The sequence below is a fragment of the Anomaloglossus baeobatrachus genome, chromosome 3 (assembly GCF_048569485.1).
Source record: "Anomaloglossus baeobatrachus isolate aAnoBae1 chromosome 3, aAnoBae1.hap1, whole genome shotgun sequence".
NCBI lineage: Eukaryota > Metazoa > Chordata > Amphibia > Anura > Aromobatidae > Anomaloglossus > Anomaloglossus baeobatrachus.
In genome coordinates, this window is record NC_134355.1 from 333,261,649 (window position 1) to 333,281,580 (window position 19,932).

General features: G+C 40.1%; 1 protein-coding gene and 1 long non-coding RNA gene across 3 annotated transcripts in view; one reads left to right on the plus strand and one right to left on the minus strand.

Annotated features, from left to right (window-relative positions):
- Nucleotides 1-4,500, minus strand: part of PRDM1 (PR/SET domain 1) — a 19,527-nt gene extending 15,027 nt beyond the window's left edge. The window contains exon 1 of the mRNA XM_075340079.1: nucleotides 4,442-4,500. The gene's annotated coding sequence lies outside the window, so the exon portion shown is untranslated. The remainder of the gene's footprint in view (nucleotides 1-4,441) is intronic.
- Nucleotides 1-13,695, plus strand: part of LOC142296448 (uncharacterized) — a 15,820-nt gene extending 2,125 nt beyond the window's left edge. The window contains exons 2-4 of one of the 2 annotated variants that reach the window (XR_012751635.1): nucleotides 8,436-8,510; nucleotides 9,221-9,321; nucleotides 13,481-13,695. This is a non-coding gene — a long non-coding RNA (uncharacterized LOC142296448). The remainder of the gene's footprint in view (nucleotides 1-8,435; nucleotides 8,511-9,220; nucleotides 9,322-13,480) is intronic. The other variant, XR_012751636.1, reaches the window with a different exon arrangement.
- The last annotated feature ends 6,237 nt before the right edge of the window (nucleotides 13,696-19,932 follow it).

Genomic DNA, 19,932 nt, shown 5'->3' on the forward strand with positions numbered 1-19,932 from the left:
GTCTGCAGTATTATATGGGACCAGCACACATGTTACTGGGAGCCTCCAGTATTATATGGGACCAGCACACATGTTACTGGGAGCCTGCAGTATTATATGGGACCAGCACACATGTTACTGGGAGTCTGCAGTATTATATGGGACCAGCACATATGTTACTGGGAGCCTCCAGTATTATATGGGACCAGCACACATGTTACTGGGAGTCTGCAGTATTATATGGGACCAGCACACATGTTACTGGGAGCCTGCAGTATTATATGGGACCAGCACACATGTTACTGGGAGCCTGCAGTATTATATGGGACCAGCACACATGTTACTGGGAGCCTGCAGTATTATATGGGACCAGCACACATGTTACTGGGAGCCTGCAGTATTATATGGGACCAGCACACATGTTACTGGGAGTCTGCAGTATTATATGGGACCAGCACACATGTTACTGGGAGCCTGCAGTATTATATGGGACCAGCACACATGTTACTGGGAGTCTGCAGTATTATATGGGACCAGCACACATGTTACTGGGAGCCTGCAGTATTATATGGGACCAGCACACATGTTACTGGGAGCCTGCTGTATTATATGGGACCAGCACACATGTTACTGGGAGCCTGCAGTATTATATGGGACCAGCACACATGTTACTGGGAGCCTGCAGTATTATATGGGACCAGCACACATGTTACTGGGAGTCTGCAGTATTATATGGGACCAGCACACATGTTACTGGGAGCCTGCAGTATTATATGGGACCAGCACACATGTGACTGGGAGCCTGCAGTATTATATGGGACCAGCACACATGTTACTGGGAGCCTCCAGTATTATATGGGACCAGCACACATGTGACTGGGAGCCTGCAGTATTATTTGGGACCAGCACACATGTTACTGGGAGTCTGCAGTATTATATGGGACCAGCACACATGTTGCTGGGAGTCTGCAGACGTGCTTTGTGGGGGACCACATTTCTTGCCACTCAGTGTCACAGGACGCTTGTTGTCTACGTGCTTTTGTCACTGACTGGAATCGATGTGATTCGAAAATCATGACTGAGCTTTTTACTATATTTCTTCCTTCCTCGTGTCCCCAAAAAACCTCAATTACCTCAGAAATCAGCAGTTCTCATGTGTCGCTTGTTACTTTCACATTTGCGTCTGGATGTGACTGAGATGAAGGGCTGATCTTAGAATTTCCCAGAGCAGTAACCCATGTCTAATACAATCACTATCTCTATAGACATACATGGGACTGTCCTTTAATAGGGTAAAATGGTGCAGCTATATTATCACTTGATATAGTAGACAAAGCGAGGCTGGCGTAATATCGTACATATACTGTATACACATACTGTAGTGATACAAAAATGTCTCAACAATTTTAAAATTTTTCACATTTTTAATAAATATGGCACTATTTTTCTATGGCCTGGATCAGACGAGCGTATGAAAAATTGTCCAGTTTTTCATTCAGAAAAAAACATTTTAAGAAGGTATATGATAAAGTATGTTAATTATAGCAGTGTGTCCGAATACACCGGATGCTTTACAGAATAGAATAGTGCATGCTAGGAATTTTTTGTTGCTCACACGGACATTCAGTCCATGTGAAAAAACTGTAATCTGAACAGCCCTTTTGAATTCTATTGGTCAGTGTACTGTCCTGTCTTAGGGGTGCTTCACACACAGCGAGCTCACTGCCGAGATCGCTGCTGAGTCACGCTTTTTGTGACGCAGCAGTGACCTCATTAGCGATCTCGCTGTGTGTGACACTGAGCAGCGATCTGGCCCCTGCTGCGAGATCGCTGCTCGTTACACACAGCCCTTTTTCGTTTTCTTCAAAGGCGCTCTCCCGCTGTGACACACAGATCGCTGTGTGTGACAGCGAGAGAGCGACAAATGAAGCGAGCAGGGAGCAGGAGCCGGCGTCTGACAGCTGAGGTAAGCTTGTAACCAAGATAAACATCGGGTAACCAAGGTGGTTACCCGATATTTACCTTAGTTACCAGCCTCTGCAGCTCTCACGCTGCCTGTGCTGCCGGCTCCGGCTCTCTGCACATGTAGCTGCTGTACACATCGGGTTAATTAACCCGATGTGTACAGCAGCTAGGAGAGCAAGGAGCCAGCGCTAAGCAGTGTGCGCGGCTCCCTGCTCTCTGCACATGTAGCTGCATTACACATCGGGTTAATTAACCCGATGTGTACTGTAGCTAGGAGAGCAAGGAGCCAGCGCTCAGTGTGCGCGGCTCCCTGCACACACAGCTAAGCGGTGTGCGCTGGTAACTAATGTAAACATCGGGTAACCATACCCGATGTTTACCTTAGTTACCAGTCTCCGCAGCTTCCAGACGGCGGCTCCGTGCAAGCGCAGCGTCGCTTGCACGTCGCTGCTGGCTGTTCACTGGTCGCTGGTGAGATCTGCCTGTTTGACAGCTCACCAGCGACCATGTAGCGATGCAGCAGCGATCCTGACCAGGTCAGATCGCTGGTCGGATCGCTGCTGCATCGCTAAGTGTGAAGGTACCCTTACCTGAGACTACATACATTCATATAGGGGCTCGTTCAGACATCCATGAGAAGGGGACTGGCTCTCCTGGCTCGAACTCTGCAGATTCATGTATACCTAGAGATCTGAGGCCAGTCCGTGTAACACACACACACACTTTTACTACATATATTGCCAACACGTTACACAACGCCGTACAGGTTAGTACTGTAGGGGTTCACAATCTAAATTCATTTTAGCTATCCACACATCCATGCATTAGCAATTGTCTTCTTATTCCCTTATTTAGCCTACAAATGTCAGGGAAGGTTGGGAAATAAGGTGAAAATTGACTCCATAAGATAATGCCTGACTAATCTCCACTACTATCAAACAACCTATTGTTTTCTGATGGGTCTTGGTGAGGAAGGTAGAGTAATGTGGTTAATGTTCAATAGGTATGTCCCAGTCCCCTCAAGGAATAGAGTTGCTGACAGAAGAACACCAAGTCTTCTTTTTTAACTTCCTCTCTTAAAATGAAGAGGACAGCACTTGGTGACTGTTTTAACTCCCTAAGCAACTCTTCTTCTTGAAGAAAGACATTGTTCTTAGAAGAGATAATCCTACAATGCAGAGTCCATTAGAGGTATTACGAGGTTGGCAGCAGTCGTGATCTGCAAGAAAGGCCCTGTCCTGACAATAGACAATTAATGCTGATAAATCTCCACTACTTGTTGCTGTTCTAATTCCTCATAATTGTGTGCTGCTTGTCTTGCCTCCTGCCACACGGGGATGATGCGTGGCGCATATAATCTCTCAGAGTACCTGACCTACTTCCTGGCACGGTCTTTTCAGGACCCATCTTCTGCCCCATCTGGACTTTTGCCTGCCTGCCACTACCCCCCTCCTTTCAGAGTTCACTGGTACATAGCAAAAGCTGCCAGAAGTGTGGTGAAACACATCTCTACGACACACATCCAGATCAATACTGTCCAACACCAGACAATACTGTCCACTAATCTGTAATAACAGCTAATCATGCTCAATTTGGCTCACCAGTGATTAAAATGTACTTTTCATTAAGCTCAAAGGACAAGACAGACGCGCGCCGAAAGCTGAAGATTTACTCATCAAACTTGAAAAAAATGGCAACAGGAAGAATAGCTGACCTTTTTTTATTATTCATTTATTATAACAGCTAGGGCTTATAGCTAAAATTGTATAATAAAATATTATGAAATACATATACACACACTCATGCGCACAGTGCCATTACTGATACCGTAGTAGAAGTCACAACAATCTAAGGAAGTGATGAATGCATGTACACAGCTGAAAGGGCAGGAAGGACACATTGCTCATAACTGGAGCCTATTCCTTCAGGAGCAGTATTTGGAATGCCATAAGACAGTGAATCCCTCCAAGCATCAGGGTGTGTATAAGAGGCATGCTTTGTATAGCTGCCTCACTGTACATCAATCTCTGCCACAGAGGATTGTCAGGCTGTTAACAATGTACCTCTGATAACTCACTTTTTTGTGATAAAGCAGAAGCAAGCAGCACCCAGCAGAAGCTTAACTGATAAAACAGTGTCAAATTGAAACCATTTGTCAAGCAGTGGTCCAGGCTGAAATAGTGGGCCCAGGAAGTAGATTTATCTAGTACAGTACATTAACTAGTATAAATAACATTGACAAGAGTAAACATTGCTACTCAAAGTGTCTCCGGTAAACAAAGAAAAGCAGCAGGATCCCACACCTACTTCAAGGAGCAGAACTCCTCAAACTTAGAGCAAGATTAAAAATATTTTTTATAGTTCTATCTGAAACATATATAGGATTGCCATTTCCACATAAGAAAAAAAAAATTATAAAAAAACCCCAAACATTTTAAAGATTAAAAATCAAGTTCAGAATTCAAAATAGTAAAGAAAAAATAATTAGAAGCTATACCTTGGGTTATTTCCATGTAGCAGGCATTCAGTGTAGGGTAAGTGCATTCCAGGTTTAGTCCATATGTAACATCTGTGACTAACTCGCACGCGTTCACTGTCTGCTGTACACACACTCTCACTGGTTCTAACCCTCACCCTGACTGCTTCAAGGATTTTAAAGTTTTTCCTTACTACAAGCTTCTCCCTCCCCTTGCATCAGCTCCTCCCCATTAGTAATTAGGCTTAACAAGAGCAATTAACAAAACAAACTCTTTTTGGCCAGGCTGATAATTCTGAATGCCAAATTGTTTAAAGATGTGCAAGAGAGTTTGCTTAGGCTGAGTGAAATCAGGAAGAAAAGACAAGGGGAAAAAAATGCACAATAGCAGACTGGTTTGGAGTATGAATGTGGTGTATGGAATGTTTGCTTGAAAGAAGGCGAAGAAAAGTTGTCTTAATGAAGAATCGTGGACAATAATTGCTTCCTGGCACCATGGATCTCTTTGTTACTTTTACATGTAATATATTATATTCATCTTCAGTATATTAGATTTCATTACCGGAAACACCAAATAAAAACTACTGTACCTGTTTTCAAGCCATGAAATCCAAATTAACAATATATATCAGGAAATGAATATTTTCTTTCAATATTTTGTGTTTTTGCTGTTGTAAAAATAAAAAAACCCTTTACATTTGTAATTCATAGTACCTAAGTTGTGAACATTGTCATTTTTTATCATTTACAATAGACTTAAATCTAAAATTTCATAATGCGCATTTAGAATGGCATGGTAAGAATGTGGACATTGTAGTTTTGCACAATACCATCTCTAATCTTAACCATTATTAACTGTAATTACTTCTGTCTTCTGGAAGCATTACATAGGTGTTTGTTTTTATTAGATAGTTGAGCCATAAGTCACATATTTTGTGAATGAATCTTAAATATTTTTCTGCAGATTATACATATATAAATATGTAAACAGTAGGAAAGGACTGAAAGAATATTGGAGCAAAGGATTAGCTATAAGGTTCTCAAATAAATATATAATGTGTGTTTGTGTAAATTTGATGGAAAATGTTGAAGATTCATTCATATAATGCAATTACCAAAACGTGTCGCCAAAAGGGAGGTACATATATATCGCAATAATACATCTCCAATTAATTAATGGAACCAGGCTGAGTACAGTATATAATATAGATAATTATACTGGATTACTCTCTTTTAATTTATCTTTAATACTTCTACGTTTGATATTTTACGAGTTTCGATAATCTTGCAATTGCCTGCTGCTCAGAAAAAAATTCTGGGTTATCAGAGGTGTGAAAAATCGTTGCGAGTACCTAATGGGCATTTCATCACTACAATGATCAAATTAAAAGGAGACAAATGTCATGAGGTTTAATTGCAAGTCACTTTTATCTCTATATTAAAAAACAAGAGAAAGAAGAAGAAAAGGCAGCTCTTATGATTTCATCCTAATATTGGTTATTTATCATAGTTTTAATCACCTTATATAGATATTAATTAATGATTTTTAGGTATACAGTGTATAAATAATTGAGTATTCATTACTATTTATTGCTGATCTTTTTGTGCATTTAATCTATCGGGTCAGTAATAATTACAATATATATTTTTCAAGATTTTATTATATTTTTCCTTTATACAACTCAGTCATCCTCATTCCTTTATACAACTCAGTTATTTATAGATCAGTAATGCATATTTTTAATATCCAAATAATTACCATTCATAATAGTAAAGAGACAAATGGAACGGATAATCGTAAAAGAACAAGTTAAGTATGAAAATGAGCTGAAGAAATATCCTGTACACTTCTAATAACGAAAAAGGAAAGAAATTAAGAAGAAAAGCATAATAGAATGAATATGAATTAAAGGGAAATCTAAATTGTGTTGGCTATAGAATGTATCCTGTCCGATTGGTCCTATCTAAACAGAGATCAGTCATCCATCTTTTCCATATTTTTTATAGTAACCCATACAAGAATGTTTTATCCCTAACCACCGCTCATGTAGAAAACTACTCATCCTCAATGTAACCTATATAAGATTTTGATCTCCTGTACAGAAATGAAAAAAACATTAATACATGTACACATCATTTTAAAATGTTTATAGCTTTACATTACTGCCTGCTATATGGAAATATAATTCCCAATGGTGCTGGAATAAAATAATTGTACTATTCCTCTTTAGATACACATTACACTACTGCAATGCAAACTATATATGCTTACTTTTGGTTAACTAAAATTTAGCCTAATAAAACGTAATCAAATTTGCATGCGCTAATGCAAACTAAAACAAATAATTTAACATATAGAAATAATATCTATGGGTTGTACCTCAGATCTTAAGTAACTTTAACCAAAAGAGACATCAGAATTGTCATAATGTGCTGATTGAACACCATTTGTTTACTCTTTGGTTTTTATCTTGGCTTTTAATATTTTGTTTACTAAAAAAATCTGACATTAAATACTGAAAAACTAGACTAGTGTAACTTAATGTGGTCATGTGTTGATTTCTGACACGTGACATACTAATCTTGAAACCTATAGATCTAATTACATGCATAACTTTATAAATTATGATAGAGACCTAAACATATATATGAATATATATTTACTTTGTGCTGCCAATTTCATTTTATTTATGACTTGTCTATTTACCACAAGTTGCCCCTCCTGTTCTGATGTATACCAAATGACTGACAACCTGACACTTTGGTTTGCCACCTGTTGGCATTCCAGTAATAGTTTGCTGCTTAAATGCTTTACTTAACAAATAAACCAAATCTAGTTGTACAGAGTAGAGTGGGATTTGTGTGCATTTTGGGGGATAGTTTGATGAAACTGCCAAGTTGATACTTATATATTCTATCGTACATTTGCTGACTGTCCATCTACTAAATTCTTGTAATTTCAGTGATCGAATAGATGGGTGGCTTAATATACGTTTTAGAATAGCACATATTTTATTAAGAAATAGAATGTATAGAGAATTTTCCATTTAGCTATCAAATGTAACAGAAATAACTTGCATTATAAAAATGTTCCTTTCTGATTCATACTTCTTCCCTTGGGGCACATCAGTGAAAAATAGCTGAACTTGAATGTAAAGTTATTTTGTTAAATGAAAATTAATGGACTCTCATTAAGGGAAATCCACCAAGCTAACGGCTAATGTTTTCTAATGTTCGTGATTACGAGAACCATTCTTATTCACTGTTTGTTGTATCAATACAGATTGTAACAGTAAACTTGAACTAGCAAATGGTAAGTAATGCGAGCCATGCAAATTATTATTCGATGCCACCAATGTCTATTAAGTCTCATGAAATATAAGTGGCACTTGGCGTTTCTAGCAGCTCGGGCAAGATAACATATCTTTTAGAAGAGAAGTCTGAACGGATAGCTATTGATTAAATGGTGAATCTATCGGCAGCTCAGATGTACAACTGACCTAATCGACGCCCATGATTTAGATTCATGTAACTGCTTATCGAAGAAAGTAATGATGAGTATATTCTGACCAAAATCACCCAAGGGCGGGGTACTTTTCCCTCTGTACCAGTCTGTCATTATTAATTTGTTTACTATAACCTACTCTGTATTTTGTATGTAACCCCTTCTCTTGTACAGCATTATGGAATCAATGGTATTCTAGAAATAAATAATACCCTTCTGCATGCAGTCATGAGTGTTCTCTATTAATAACACTATTATATATACACACTATAATACTATAACGATCTACTAATCGTTTCAATTAAGTGAATGCAGTACATGGCACAGACCAAGGTAGTTGTCCATATGCGATGTTCCAATCACTAAAATATTAAAGCCCCTCTAATTTAATTTATCTAAAGAACATTTAGCAGATTCAAGGTGGCAACCAGCCAGGAAATCCTAGCAGAAGATGACACTGAGGTGGAGGGTAAAACCATTTTGCAAATTTGTTTTTCGTTTTTCTTCTAGGTGCATTAAAATAAGCCAATTATGGTTCACACAAGTATTTATCTTTTACTGATACACAACCACACTAAGAACATGGTAAGTAGATTTGGGAAAGGCATTTCATTAAGGACAGAAACAAGTTTTATAATTACATCTTTGCTTTGTGTCTTAAACAGCTTAATGTATTTGGTTTATATTAACAGGGTGATAGCCAGCAAAGGTAAAATAACGTGGCAAACCTCAGTGTCTGAAGTTTAATAAAACAAGTACTTAAAGTTTAGAGCCCGTTGTTAAAACATTTTTATATCTAGAGAAAGTGCATCTACTTGAAGTTGTCTCCTGTGTATTCAAGCACAGATTGAATATGCCCAGAACACACAAGATGACACAGAAGTGTTCTGCTTGCTAGGAAAGCCCCCTCTGTCTCAGCTGCAGTTGCGAAGAGCTCAGTTCACAAGAGTGCATTTTTTTTTCCAGCAGAAATATTTAGCTTGGCTGCCAGCCAGAGAATGCTGGAAGAATAGACTGAATTAGGGGATTTACCTTCCACGTGTTTGGCACGCGTCGTTAGAGACTCTTAGCAACTCTCTCCACTCTTTTACTCCCTCAGCTTTATTAAGAGTGGACGTGTTATATTAAACTGGATCAGTAGTCCACTAGAAATAAATTAGAATCAAAGGAGTCCTCCCCACAGTTATGCAACCAGTTATTTAAGCATAGCGGTTACATGCACAATGAATAATTTGTTTTAACATAGCTGCTTTCTGTCCCTTATTTCCTTAACCATAAACCGTTATCTTTGTCAGTAAAATGTTCATAACAGGTGCATCATTATCTACTGGCATGAGAAAAACTAAGTACCCCTTCTTCTATGGTATTGCGCTTGGTCCTTAGAAGGTTTTAAAAGGTAAATACAGATTGTCTTGAGTAAATGCACATGACAAATTACACCATGTCATTATTTTTTACACATTTATTTATTTTGGAGTACCTTTTGTTAAAGTATAACCTATGAAGCAATAGCCTGTAGAACCACCTTCAGCAGCAATAAACTGAAGTAATTATTTTCTGTAAGAATTTATCAGTCTCTGACATCACTCTGGAGGGACTACCGTATTTATCGGACTATAAGACGCACCCTGGTTTTAGAGAAGGAAAATAGGAAAAAAGAAATTTAAGCAAAAAATGTGGTCATGACACGGTTATGGGGCGAGGATCTGCTGCTGACACTGTTATGGAGGTAATATCCCCAAATTCTCTACTAAGATGCCCCATCCTAGTAATGATCCTCCTGCCTTGTATATAATCCCCATCCTTGTATATATGTCCCTCATCCTGATATATACCCCCATCCTGTTAAATACCCCCATCCTGCTCATATACCCCCATCCTGCTATATGCTGCCATCCTAGAATATGCCCTCAGCCTGCAATATACCCCCATGCTGCTATATACTGCCATCCTGCTATATGGCCTCATGCTGCTATATACTGCCACTCTGCTATATGGCCCCATGCTGCTATATACCCTCATCCTGCTATATGGCCCCATGCTGCTATATACTGCTACCCTGCTATATGGCCCCATACTGATATATACCCTCATCCTGCTATATGGCCCCATGCTGCTATATACTGCTACCCTGCTATATGGCCCCATGCTGCTATGTACCCTCATCCTGCTATATGGCCCCATGTTGCTATATACTGCCATCCTTCAATATGGCCCCATCCTGCTATATACCTTCATGCTACTATATGGCCTGTATCCTGTATCACACAAAAAAAATAAACGTTTATACTCTCCTTTCCTCGCTCCCTGCAGCATTGCTCCTCCCCCTGTCTGTGCCGGCCAGCTGATCAGTGTGGAGCCGTCACCGGCCACTTCCGTGCAGCACGCGATCTCCTCCAGTCTACCGGTCAGCTGACTTACGTGACTAGCGGGGCGCACAGCGATGAGATCACGGCCGGCTGTTAATTATGCGCGCACCCCCCCGCCCATCATCCTACCCACCTGTCAGCGCCGGATTCAGCGCTGAGAGATGATGGGCGGGAGGATGGGCGTGCATATGTAATGAGCGGGCCCACGTGGTCACGGCAAGTGCTGCTGCAGCCTGCTCGTGCCCCCGATGACCCGCTCCACCGCAGCACCCTCATTCCCGCAGCCCTATAGTCAGACCATAAGACGCACCCCCCACTTTCCCCCAATATTTGTGGGGCAAAAAGTGCGTCTTATGGTTCGAAAAATACATTATATATTCCATGCTTTTTTGCAACATTGCTTAACTACATTGAGGTACGGGGTATTCATTTATGCACAGTTTCCTTAAGATTCCACTACGGCATTTCAAATGTGCAAAAGTTTGAAGTTTGACTGGGTCATTGCCACACTGTTATTTTTTTTTCTTTCAGTCAATCTGATGAAAATTTGCTGGTGTGCTTGATCTAATTTCTGCCCAGTTTTGGTAAAGCTTTAGCTTTTGGATAAATAAACTCAAATTTGAAGTTAGAATACTTTGGTATATGGAGGAGATCATGGTCAACTCAGTGACTGTAAGGTGATCAGGCTCTTTCACAGCAAAACAAAACCTTCCAAAGAAGCCATAGTTGTTCAGTTTTTATTTAATTGTACTATCATGGACCTAAATTGGTAAAATGTTGACTGAAGCCTTTAGAGTCTGAACTGCAACTCTTGAGTTTTTTGAAGCTTCTCTGAGTATCCCACATGAATTTTCTGGGTTATCCACTATTGTAAAGATTGTCAACAGTCTTGAATGTTTTCCACTTATGAATAATCTTTCTCAGTGTAGAATTATAGCTTTCCTAGATTGATGGGCAGCAACAACAATAATTTCTTAAAGGAGTTGTTCACTACTCAGCCAACTCTTTTTCTCTCTGTTTGCCACCCAGTACAATAAAAACATTTATACGCCTCCAGTGCACACACCATTTCAGTGGTGTCGGCACTGGCTCTCTCTGTCATTGCATGACATTATGTCAAGCAATCCCTGTAGTCATTTGCCAGTGGCTTCATTTTACCTGGCTAGTACTGACACCACTGCAATACTGCTGGCACCTGTGGTCAGTATAAGTGTTATTTTACTACGGGCAAACATAGGACTTGAGAAAGGGTTGCATGTGTGGTGGACAACCGTTTGAAGTTCATTGCGAATATCTTTCTTTGAAAGCTTTTGATTTTATAGAGGTTTTCACACTTTCTGATGAACAATTTATCAAGGGCATTTGATTAGCAACACCATCAACTTACCCTGTTAGTTACTATGGAGGGTCTAAAGGAATACTTTTTTTTCATATAGCTTCTGCATTTTGGTCTAGTTTTTCTTATTTTATGGCGCACTGTGATTTGCTGTGTTTTTTTTTTTGTTCATTTGAGGCTATAATTTCCCAAATTTAAAAACTTTGAGATGTCAGATTTTTTTATACCTTATTATGTAAAACCATATATGTGTTCTTACTTTTTCTCATGACTAAATATTATAGGTATTCATATTCTGTAGTCCTAAACTGTGGTTCATACGATGCCACTATGATACCTGTAACATGGGCGAGGTAGTTGTATCTTATGCACCGTCACATCACATGAAGTGTGAGGTCCTGGCTTGGTGTATAGACTTGTGCTATGCAGGCATTATGCTCTTGTAGTTGGCCTCTTTTTGTTTTTTTGTTTTTTACTGATGCTTTTGGATTACAATTCGGAATATTGCCTCCTTCTCTCACTTCACTTTTCCTTTTTGTTCCATACCCTTTTCTGACATAACTATGTACTATCCCTCTAGGATTCCTGCACCAGGCCCCAATACTTATTCCTTCGCTTTCTCACTATTTCTATCCTGACTCCCCTGCTACTCACTTTTCTTCCAGGTGTCTCTTCTCTACATAGTCTTAGCATCTACCTCCTTTGTCTCCCTCTTGGCACAGGAACACCCGCTCCATGCAGTAATCCTACTCAGCCAGACCTGAAGTCTGCCACTACTGCCAGCTCCTCCTTCTCTCCTGTTCTCACCTCCTGACATGAAACTTTCTATGTCCCTTGACAATAGCCCCTCCCACTCTGGGCAGGTCCCAAACATTAACCCTAACTTCACAACTTGTTGGGCAAAACACCATCTGAGTAGAACAGCTACAACACTAATAATAATGTCTCAACACACATTAAACATAAGTGCAATATTCGTGTCTCCAAGGGGGAAACGTGGCAACATGTCCATCTTCTTTCATACCTGTATAGTTAAGGAGGGTTATATGGGTTATATGCACAATAAACTAACAGCGCTTTAATTGTTACTTATGTTTGCCACACACATTAGATGAACTTTGGCAGAAACTATCAGTTTATGTGAAACCAGATGACCAGCTAATGTGTTTTTAAAAGCATGTGTATTAGCGTTTTTTTAAAAAAAGAATTGGACATGTTAAATTTCAGCGTGCCTGATAATCAAAGATGTGTGACAGTAATTTATTTCCCCTCTGCCTACTGAGAAACATGTATACTTGGCTGAGCTGAGAGTGATTATGAGGGACAGGGGAATAGCATTAGTCTGTTATCACACACATTTTTTATGCAAGTAGATGCAATGGGAATAAGTAAAAGTATTTTTTTTTATTTTCCAATTCGTGTGACTTCACTTCTGGTATTAGTTCCAAAAACTACATCAAAAACTGCACCAAAGCCTGCATCATTGATTCCAGTCTTGTAATGGTTGTAATAGCTGTCCCATGGTCACTGCAATGAGAGTGTAGTATTGCATGATTAGTCAAGTCAATTTGGTCCAAAAAACCCATAACTTAAACAAAATTCTAACAAAAGGTTTGTGAACATTTTTTGTCTGCACCCAGTGTAGCGATCATCTGAAAAAAGTCTACCACAATCTCTCAACCATAAGTGAGTTATTTTCAAGATGGCTGTCAAAAACCATAAAAATCGTCAAATTCCTCTAACAGTTTTATTTTTAAGCATCTTCTATACTTTCTTATTGTTTTTTAACCTTCTTATTTTATCATACCAAGCTTTTAATGGTATTAACTGTATGTTTTCTTTTGTTCCAGGTTTGAAAAATGAGTACTAATCTTATTGAGAAGTGTCCTTTCTTCAAAGTAAATTTGACAGACGGCGCTGTAATCCAAGTTCTTGAGAAGGGCGCTGATGGCATAAATGCAACAAGTATTCTGAGAGGTGACAGTGTTGTTTTCACTACTGGCTGTAAAGTGCATGTGCAATGTCAAAAATGTTATATGAATAAAAAAAGATGAATTTGATGAAATGTGAGTCCATTAAACCCAAACTGAGGAAAAGTTAACTAGTGTCAACCGGGCCTTTCATGAGTAGGCCTGATTATTTTTTCTGTGAGGCACTTGTTTCCCTTTGAGGTTCTGACCACAGCTATGTAAGGATAAACACATTTGCCAGGATTATCAAGGGGTGCTGTTCAGATGACTAGTCATTGCATATATAAGTAAAAGGGAGAATTGAATACTATGGTGAAGCTCTTCATACAACTGACTGCATATATCATGTAGTGTATATTATTGCACCGGATATGATCTGCCACATCATTTTTCATCTGGATGTGCGTAAAAGCATAGGAAATATGGGCGTCCTAAAGATGTTGCCCAGGAATATGATTTTTTTTAAAAATGTGTGCTTATCTTGAAGAAAATGATGAAGAACAGTTGACCATTTCAGACCTTAAAGAAAAAAATGAAGGAGTTTTTGAATACCAATAATTGATCTTATAGCAGAATATACAGTGGGGAAAAAACGTATTTAGTCAGCCACCAATTGTGCAAGTTCTCCCACTTAAAAATATGAGAGGGGCCTGTAATTGACATCATAGGTAGACAACAACTATGAGAGACAAAATGAGAAAACAAATCCAGAAAATCACCTTGTCTCATTTGGCAAGATTTTTTTGCAAATTATGGTGGAAAATAAATATAGACAACTAGTAGAGTGCACTTTTGACAACAATACATTATGAAAAATAAGGTTTAAAGATCTTGCATTTTATCAAGATTGTAACATTATATCTGATCTAGATATTTTGTGGGAACTCAGTGACAAAACGTGCATTCTGTCAACAATGGGATTCATCAAGAACTGAACCAGCAAACATCATGTCCCTCTATAATAACTTTTCATCAACCCCTGTACTAGAAAGCTAATAAAGGCATCAAAGTTGTTCCGCAGGATTCCTATTTGAAAAAAATTGCACTTATGCCTGGTAGTTTCCACACTTTTATGAATTTCCTTTGAGCCATAGGTACAATAATGCATGCGACAGGTCTGAAAAGCATTTTAAAAGCATTGTATAGTGAAAATGCCATAGTGCATATAGTTAGTGGTGTAGCAGTTGCAAAGGCTTTCAGAGGCCATCTTTTACTGGATAAATGTTTTCATCAACTACTTATGAAGTCTTCTAGACGACAATCCTGAACTTGCTGCTCTAATAGATGAAATTGAGAATATGTATTCATGTCTCAAAAAGGGAGAAATCACTATAGAAGCTGTTGTCACTCCTTGCGCAGTAACTAAAATCATTGAGGTACTTCACAAGAAGAAAACGGAAGTTAATGAAAATCTAAAACTAGTAAGTTGTGTTAGCATATCATCAAATAAGTACTGCTAGAATGCTGATTAAAGCCGATCGTACTGGGTCTTGGTTAAATCATTTCAAAACAATTTGCAATGCATTGCCGATATTTGCAGTAGCAAGGCACTACAGCTATCTGAAGTCATCATATCTGTACCTTCAGGAAATGAGCGAATTGCTAATGTGATTAATTAAAATTTTGACTTTTATACTCTCACATTGCTGAACAATTTCATAACCTAATTTAAAATGTACTTTCATAAAATAGGTATTTTGTATTAAAAATAGTCCTGTTTACAATATACCGTATTTTTCCGCTTTATAAGACGCACCTGATTATAAGACGCACCCCCAAATTTGGTGAAGGAAAAGAGAATTTTTTTTTTTAATGTTAAATGGGGTCCATCTTATAATGCCAGTGTCCCTCTAACAAATCATATAGGGTATATGTCCCTCATAGCCCCCCATCCTAAATTTAGTCCCCTTAATCTGGATATGGCCCCCTTATATTGAATATAGCCCCCGTGTGATGGCACACATTCCCCTGTGCTGCCTATGGCCCCCTATGGATTGAATACATTCCCCTGTGCTGCCTATGGCCCCCTATGGATTGCATACATTCCCCTGTGCTGCCTATGGTCCCCTATGGATTGCACACGTTTCCCTGTGTTAGATAACACCTCCATGCTGCTGCCCATGGCCCCTATAGATCGCACAAGTCCCCCTGTGTTAGATATCGTCCCCATAGTGCTGCCCATGGCCCCTATATAGACCGCACAAGACCCCCTGTGTTAGATATCGCCCCCATAGTGCTGCCCATGGCCCCTATATAGATCGCACAAGTCCCCCTGTGTTAGATATCGCCCCCATAGTGCTGCCCATAGCCCCTATATAGATCGCACAAGTCCCCCTATGTTAGATATCGCCCCTGTAATGCTGCCCATGGCCCCTATAGATCGCACAAGTCCCCCTGTGTTAGATATCACCCCCATAGTGCTGCCCATGGCCCCTATATAGATCGCACAAGTCCCCCTGTGTTAGATATCGCCCCCAGGCTGCTGCCCATAGTAAAATAAAACCCTCTTTCCTTACCTCCTCCAGCGCTGAGCTCCCTCCTGTCTGGCTCCGTGCTTCTGTTCCTTACTTCCTGGTTCTCAGTGCGGTCATGTGATCGGCACAGCAGGCTGAGCTCTCTGCCTGCCTGATCACAGTGGAAGCAGGGACACGGGGAGAAACGCTGGAGGGGGTAAGTAAAGCTTTTTTGTTTTAGAATGAGCAGCAGCCTGGGGGCCAAATCTAGCACAGGGGGGCATGTGCCATCACAGGGGGGCGCAGGCTCATATAATATGCACCGCTGCCCCAGCCCATCACTGCGTGCGATTTCAGCACCATTGGAGATGGACAGCGGCTGTGCATATTATATGAGCGGGAGCAGGAGATCAAAGGCTGCAGCCCGCAGAGTTCCCCTGCACTCCAGAGCTGCTGCCCCCACCTCCACTGGACCCTGCAGTGTACATATATATACCCCCCCGTATATTCGGCTTATAAGACGCACCCCCTACTTTCCCCCAAAATTTGGGGGAACAAAAGTGCGTCTTATAAAGCGAAAAATACGGTAGTTAAACAATGTTGTGATAATAAAAAATACCACAAAATGCTGCTTACATATTTAGACCTATTAACAAGTAGTGTACTTACACTGTGTGCAGAATTATTAGGCAAATGAGTATTTTGATCGCAATACTTTTTATACATGTTGTCCTACTCCAAGCTGTATAGGCTTGAGAGCCAACTACCAATTAAGTAAATCAGGTGATGTGCATCTCTGTAATGAGGAGGGGTGTGGTGTAATCACATCAACACCCCATATAAGGTGTGCTTAATTATTAGGTAACTTCCTTGCCTTTGGCAAAATGGGTCAGAAGAGAGATTTGACGGGCTCTGAAAAGTCCAAAATTGTGAGATGTCTTGCAGAGGGATGCAGCAGTCTTGAAATTGCCAAACAAGACTGGGCCTAGAAATATCTTAAGACTGATTTTTCAAAGGTTTTATGGACTGATGAAATAAGAGTGACTCTTGATGCGCCAGATGGATGGACCACAGGCTAGATTAGTAAAGGGCAGAGAGCTCCACTCCGACTCAGACGCCAGCAAGGTGGAGTTGGGGTACTGGTAGGGGCTGAAATCGTCAAAGATGAACTTGTGGGACCTTTTAGGGTTGAGGATGGAGTGAAGCTCAACTCCCACACCTAATGCCAGTTTCTGGAAGACAACTTCTTCAAGCAGTGGTAAAGGAAGAAGTCGGTATCGTTCAAGAAAAACATGATTTTCATGCAGGACAATGTTCCATCACATGCATCCAACTACTCCACAGCGTGGCTGGCCAGTTAAGGTCTAAAAGATGAAAAAATAATGACATGGCCCCCTTGCTCACCTGATCTGAACTCCATAGAGAACCTGTGGTCCCTCATAAAATGGGAGATCTACAGGGAGGGAAAACAGTACACCTCTCGGAACAATGTCTGGGAGGCTGTGGTGGCTGCTGCACGCAATGTTGATAGTAAACAAATCAAGCAACTGACAATCTATGGATGGTAGGCTGTTGAGTGTCATCATAAAGAAAGGTGGCTATATTGGTCACTAATTTTTGGGGGTTTTGTTTTTGCTTGTCAGAAATGTTTATTTCTAAATTTTGTGCAGTTATATTGGTTTACCTGGTGAAAATAAACAAGTGAGATGGGAATATATTTGGTTTTTATTAAGTTGCCTAATAATTCTGCACAGTAATTGCTACCTGCACAAACCGATATCCTATAGCTAAATCTAAAAAAAACCCACTCCAACTTCCAAAAATATTAAGCTTTGATATTTGTATCTTTTGGGTTGATTGAGAACATAGTTGTTGATCAATAATAAAAAAAATCCTCTAAAATACAACTTGGATGAATAAATAATTGTTCTATGCTTAGAAATAAGAAAGTTATGAAACTTTGTCTGATTATGAAGGTTTTCAATGGCAATCTGGAAAATAACCCACTTACAGTTAGTAGATTTTCATAGCCTTTTTTAATGTTGATCTGTATACTTGGTAGAGATAAATCTGTTCACAGACCTTTTGGTATTTGTTTTAGGCCTAATGTTATATTCACCCAACCAGATGTATTTTTTTACATACTGTGTTCTGGATTGTGGTGTTTCTTTGTAATTGCTATTCATTATTCCTAATATTAGAGATTATGGAGAGAGGAGACCCCATTTCAGCATCTATACGCACTCATTGTATTATGTATGAATTCTAGTGTGAATAGTCTATTTTTATTTCACTACATCATTTTTTTTTCTTGTATTTCTTATATAGTTATTATATATTAACATTTTACCATAGTTACTAATTGCTCACATAATTTCCAGCTAATGACCCATTCTCAAACACTCCGGGAGTATCTTTAGTAATTCTCACACACAGTAGTGTAACTAGAGTCCGATGGGCCCCGGTTTCAAATATGGACCTGGGTCCCCACTTGCATATTCATTAGAAGTATGACCACTTGTAGCATTCAATATCCTATGAAGACATATATGTTTTCCCTACATGTAATAATGTCCTCCATCTTAGCCTTTTCCTGTAATAAAATCTTTCATTCTGGCCACTTCCTGTAATAATGTCCCCATCCTGGGCCCCTTTCTGGCTTAATGTACCCCATCCTGGGCCTCTCCCTGCTATAATGTGCCCAGTGCTGGTAAAATGTCCGCCATCCTATGCCCCTTTATGATATGCACTGACAAGCTAAAGTGTAAGTTTGAACTTTTGACTTTCAGGCTCCATGTTTCACCAGCCACTTTCCACCATCTTTGAGCATGAGACTACCTTCATTTTAGGATCATCTCATACATAAATTTGACTTGGAGCTATTTAGCATATGATTAGCCATGTTGATTTTTGCCATGTCACTGCATTGTTACCATTTTGCTCCTGGTGTTTTAAAAAAAAAATCTTTCTCTGACGCCTCATTGGGGGACACAGGACCATGGGTGTTATGCTGCCTATCCATAGGAGGACACTAAGTAGATGCAAAAGCATAGCTCCTCCTCTGCAGTATACACCCCCTGGCCGGGCCAGGCAAGCTCAGTTTTAGCTTAGTGTCTGTAGGAGGCACTTCCTTTCAAGGTTTGTTATTTTTTGAGGGCAGCGGTTTCCTTTTGGGACCGATCTCCCACTACCATCAACGGGCGGGAACGTGGAGTGTCGCCTCCACGTACCCCCTCCTGCGACGCTGGATCCTGAGCTGGACGACGGGTTCCACAGACACCGATTTTCCAAAGCCCAGGGTAGAGGCCTGTGCCCCTATAGCCCAATTCCTCAGCCCCTCTTTGCAGGCTCTGAGTTGAATATGGCACCAATTCCTCAGCCCCTCTTTGCAGGCTCTGAGTTGGAATATGGCACCGGCGTGAATAAACACAGCAAGCTGACTCTGCTATTTTCACTGCCTGGACTGAAGCAGTGTTTTAAGGTGAGATCCCCCCTGACTGGTTTCCCAGACAAAGGGAGAAAAGATGCTGCAGGGAAGGCTCCCAGGACATTTACAGTATTTATTATGAGAAAGTCCCTTGCTGAGTGCAAGGAGGAGAGCCCCAAGGATCCTGCACACACAGTGTTTAACTTTTCTCTAGCTTGCTGGCTGGAGGAAAGGGGAAGTCACTCCTGTTTGCAGAAAGTCCTGCAGATAATTTCCCGGTGGCAGGGGGAGGGCCCAGGGCTCAGGGACTCACGCTGTTTATTTGCTCTTTTTATTTGCTCTAGCAGAAAAGCCGGCTGATAACCACCAGTGACAAGCTGTGTACTGACTGGAGGGAGAGGGAGTAAAACTATTAGAAGCTCCCTTCCCGCCATTTTTTACTACCCACAGCA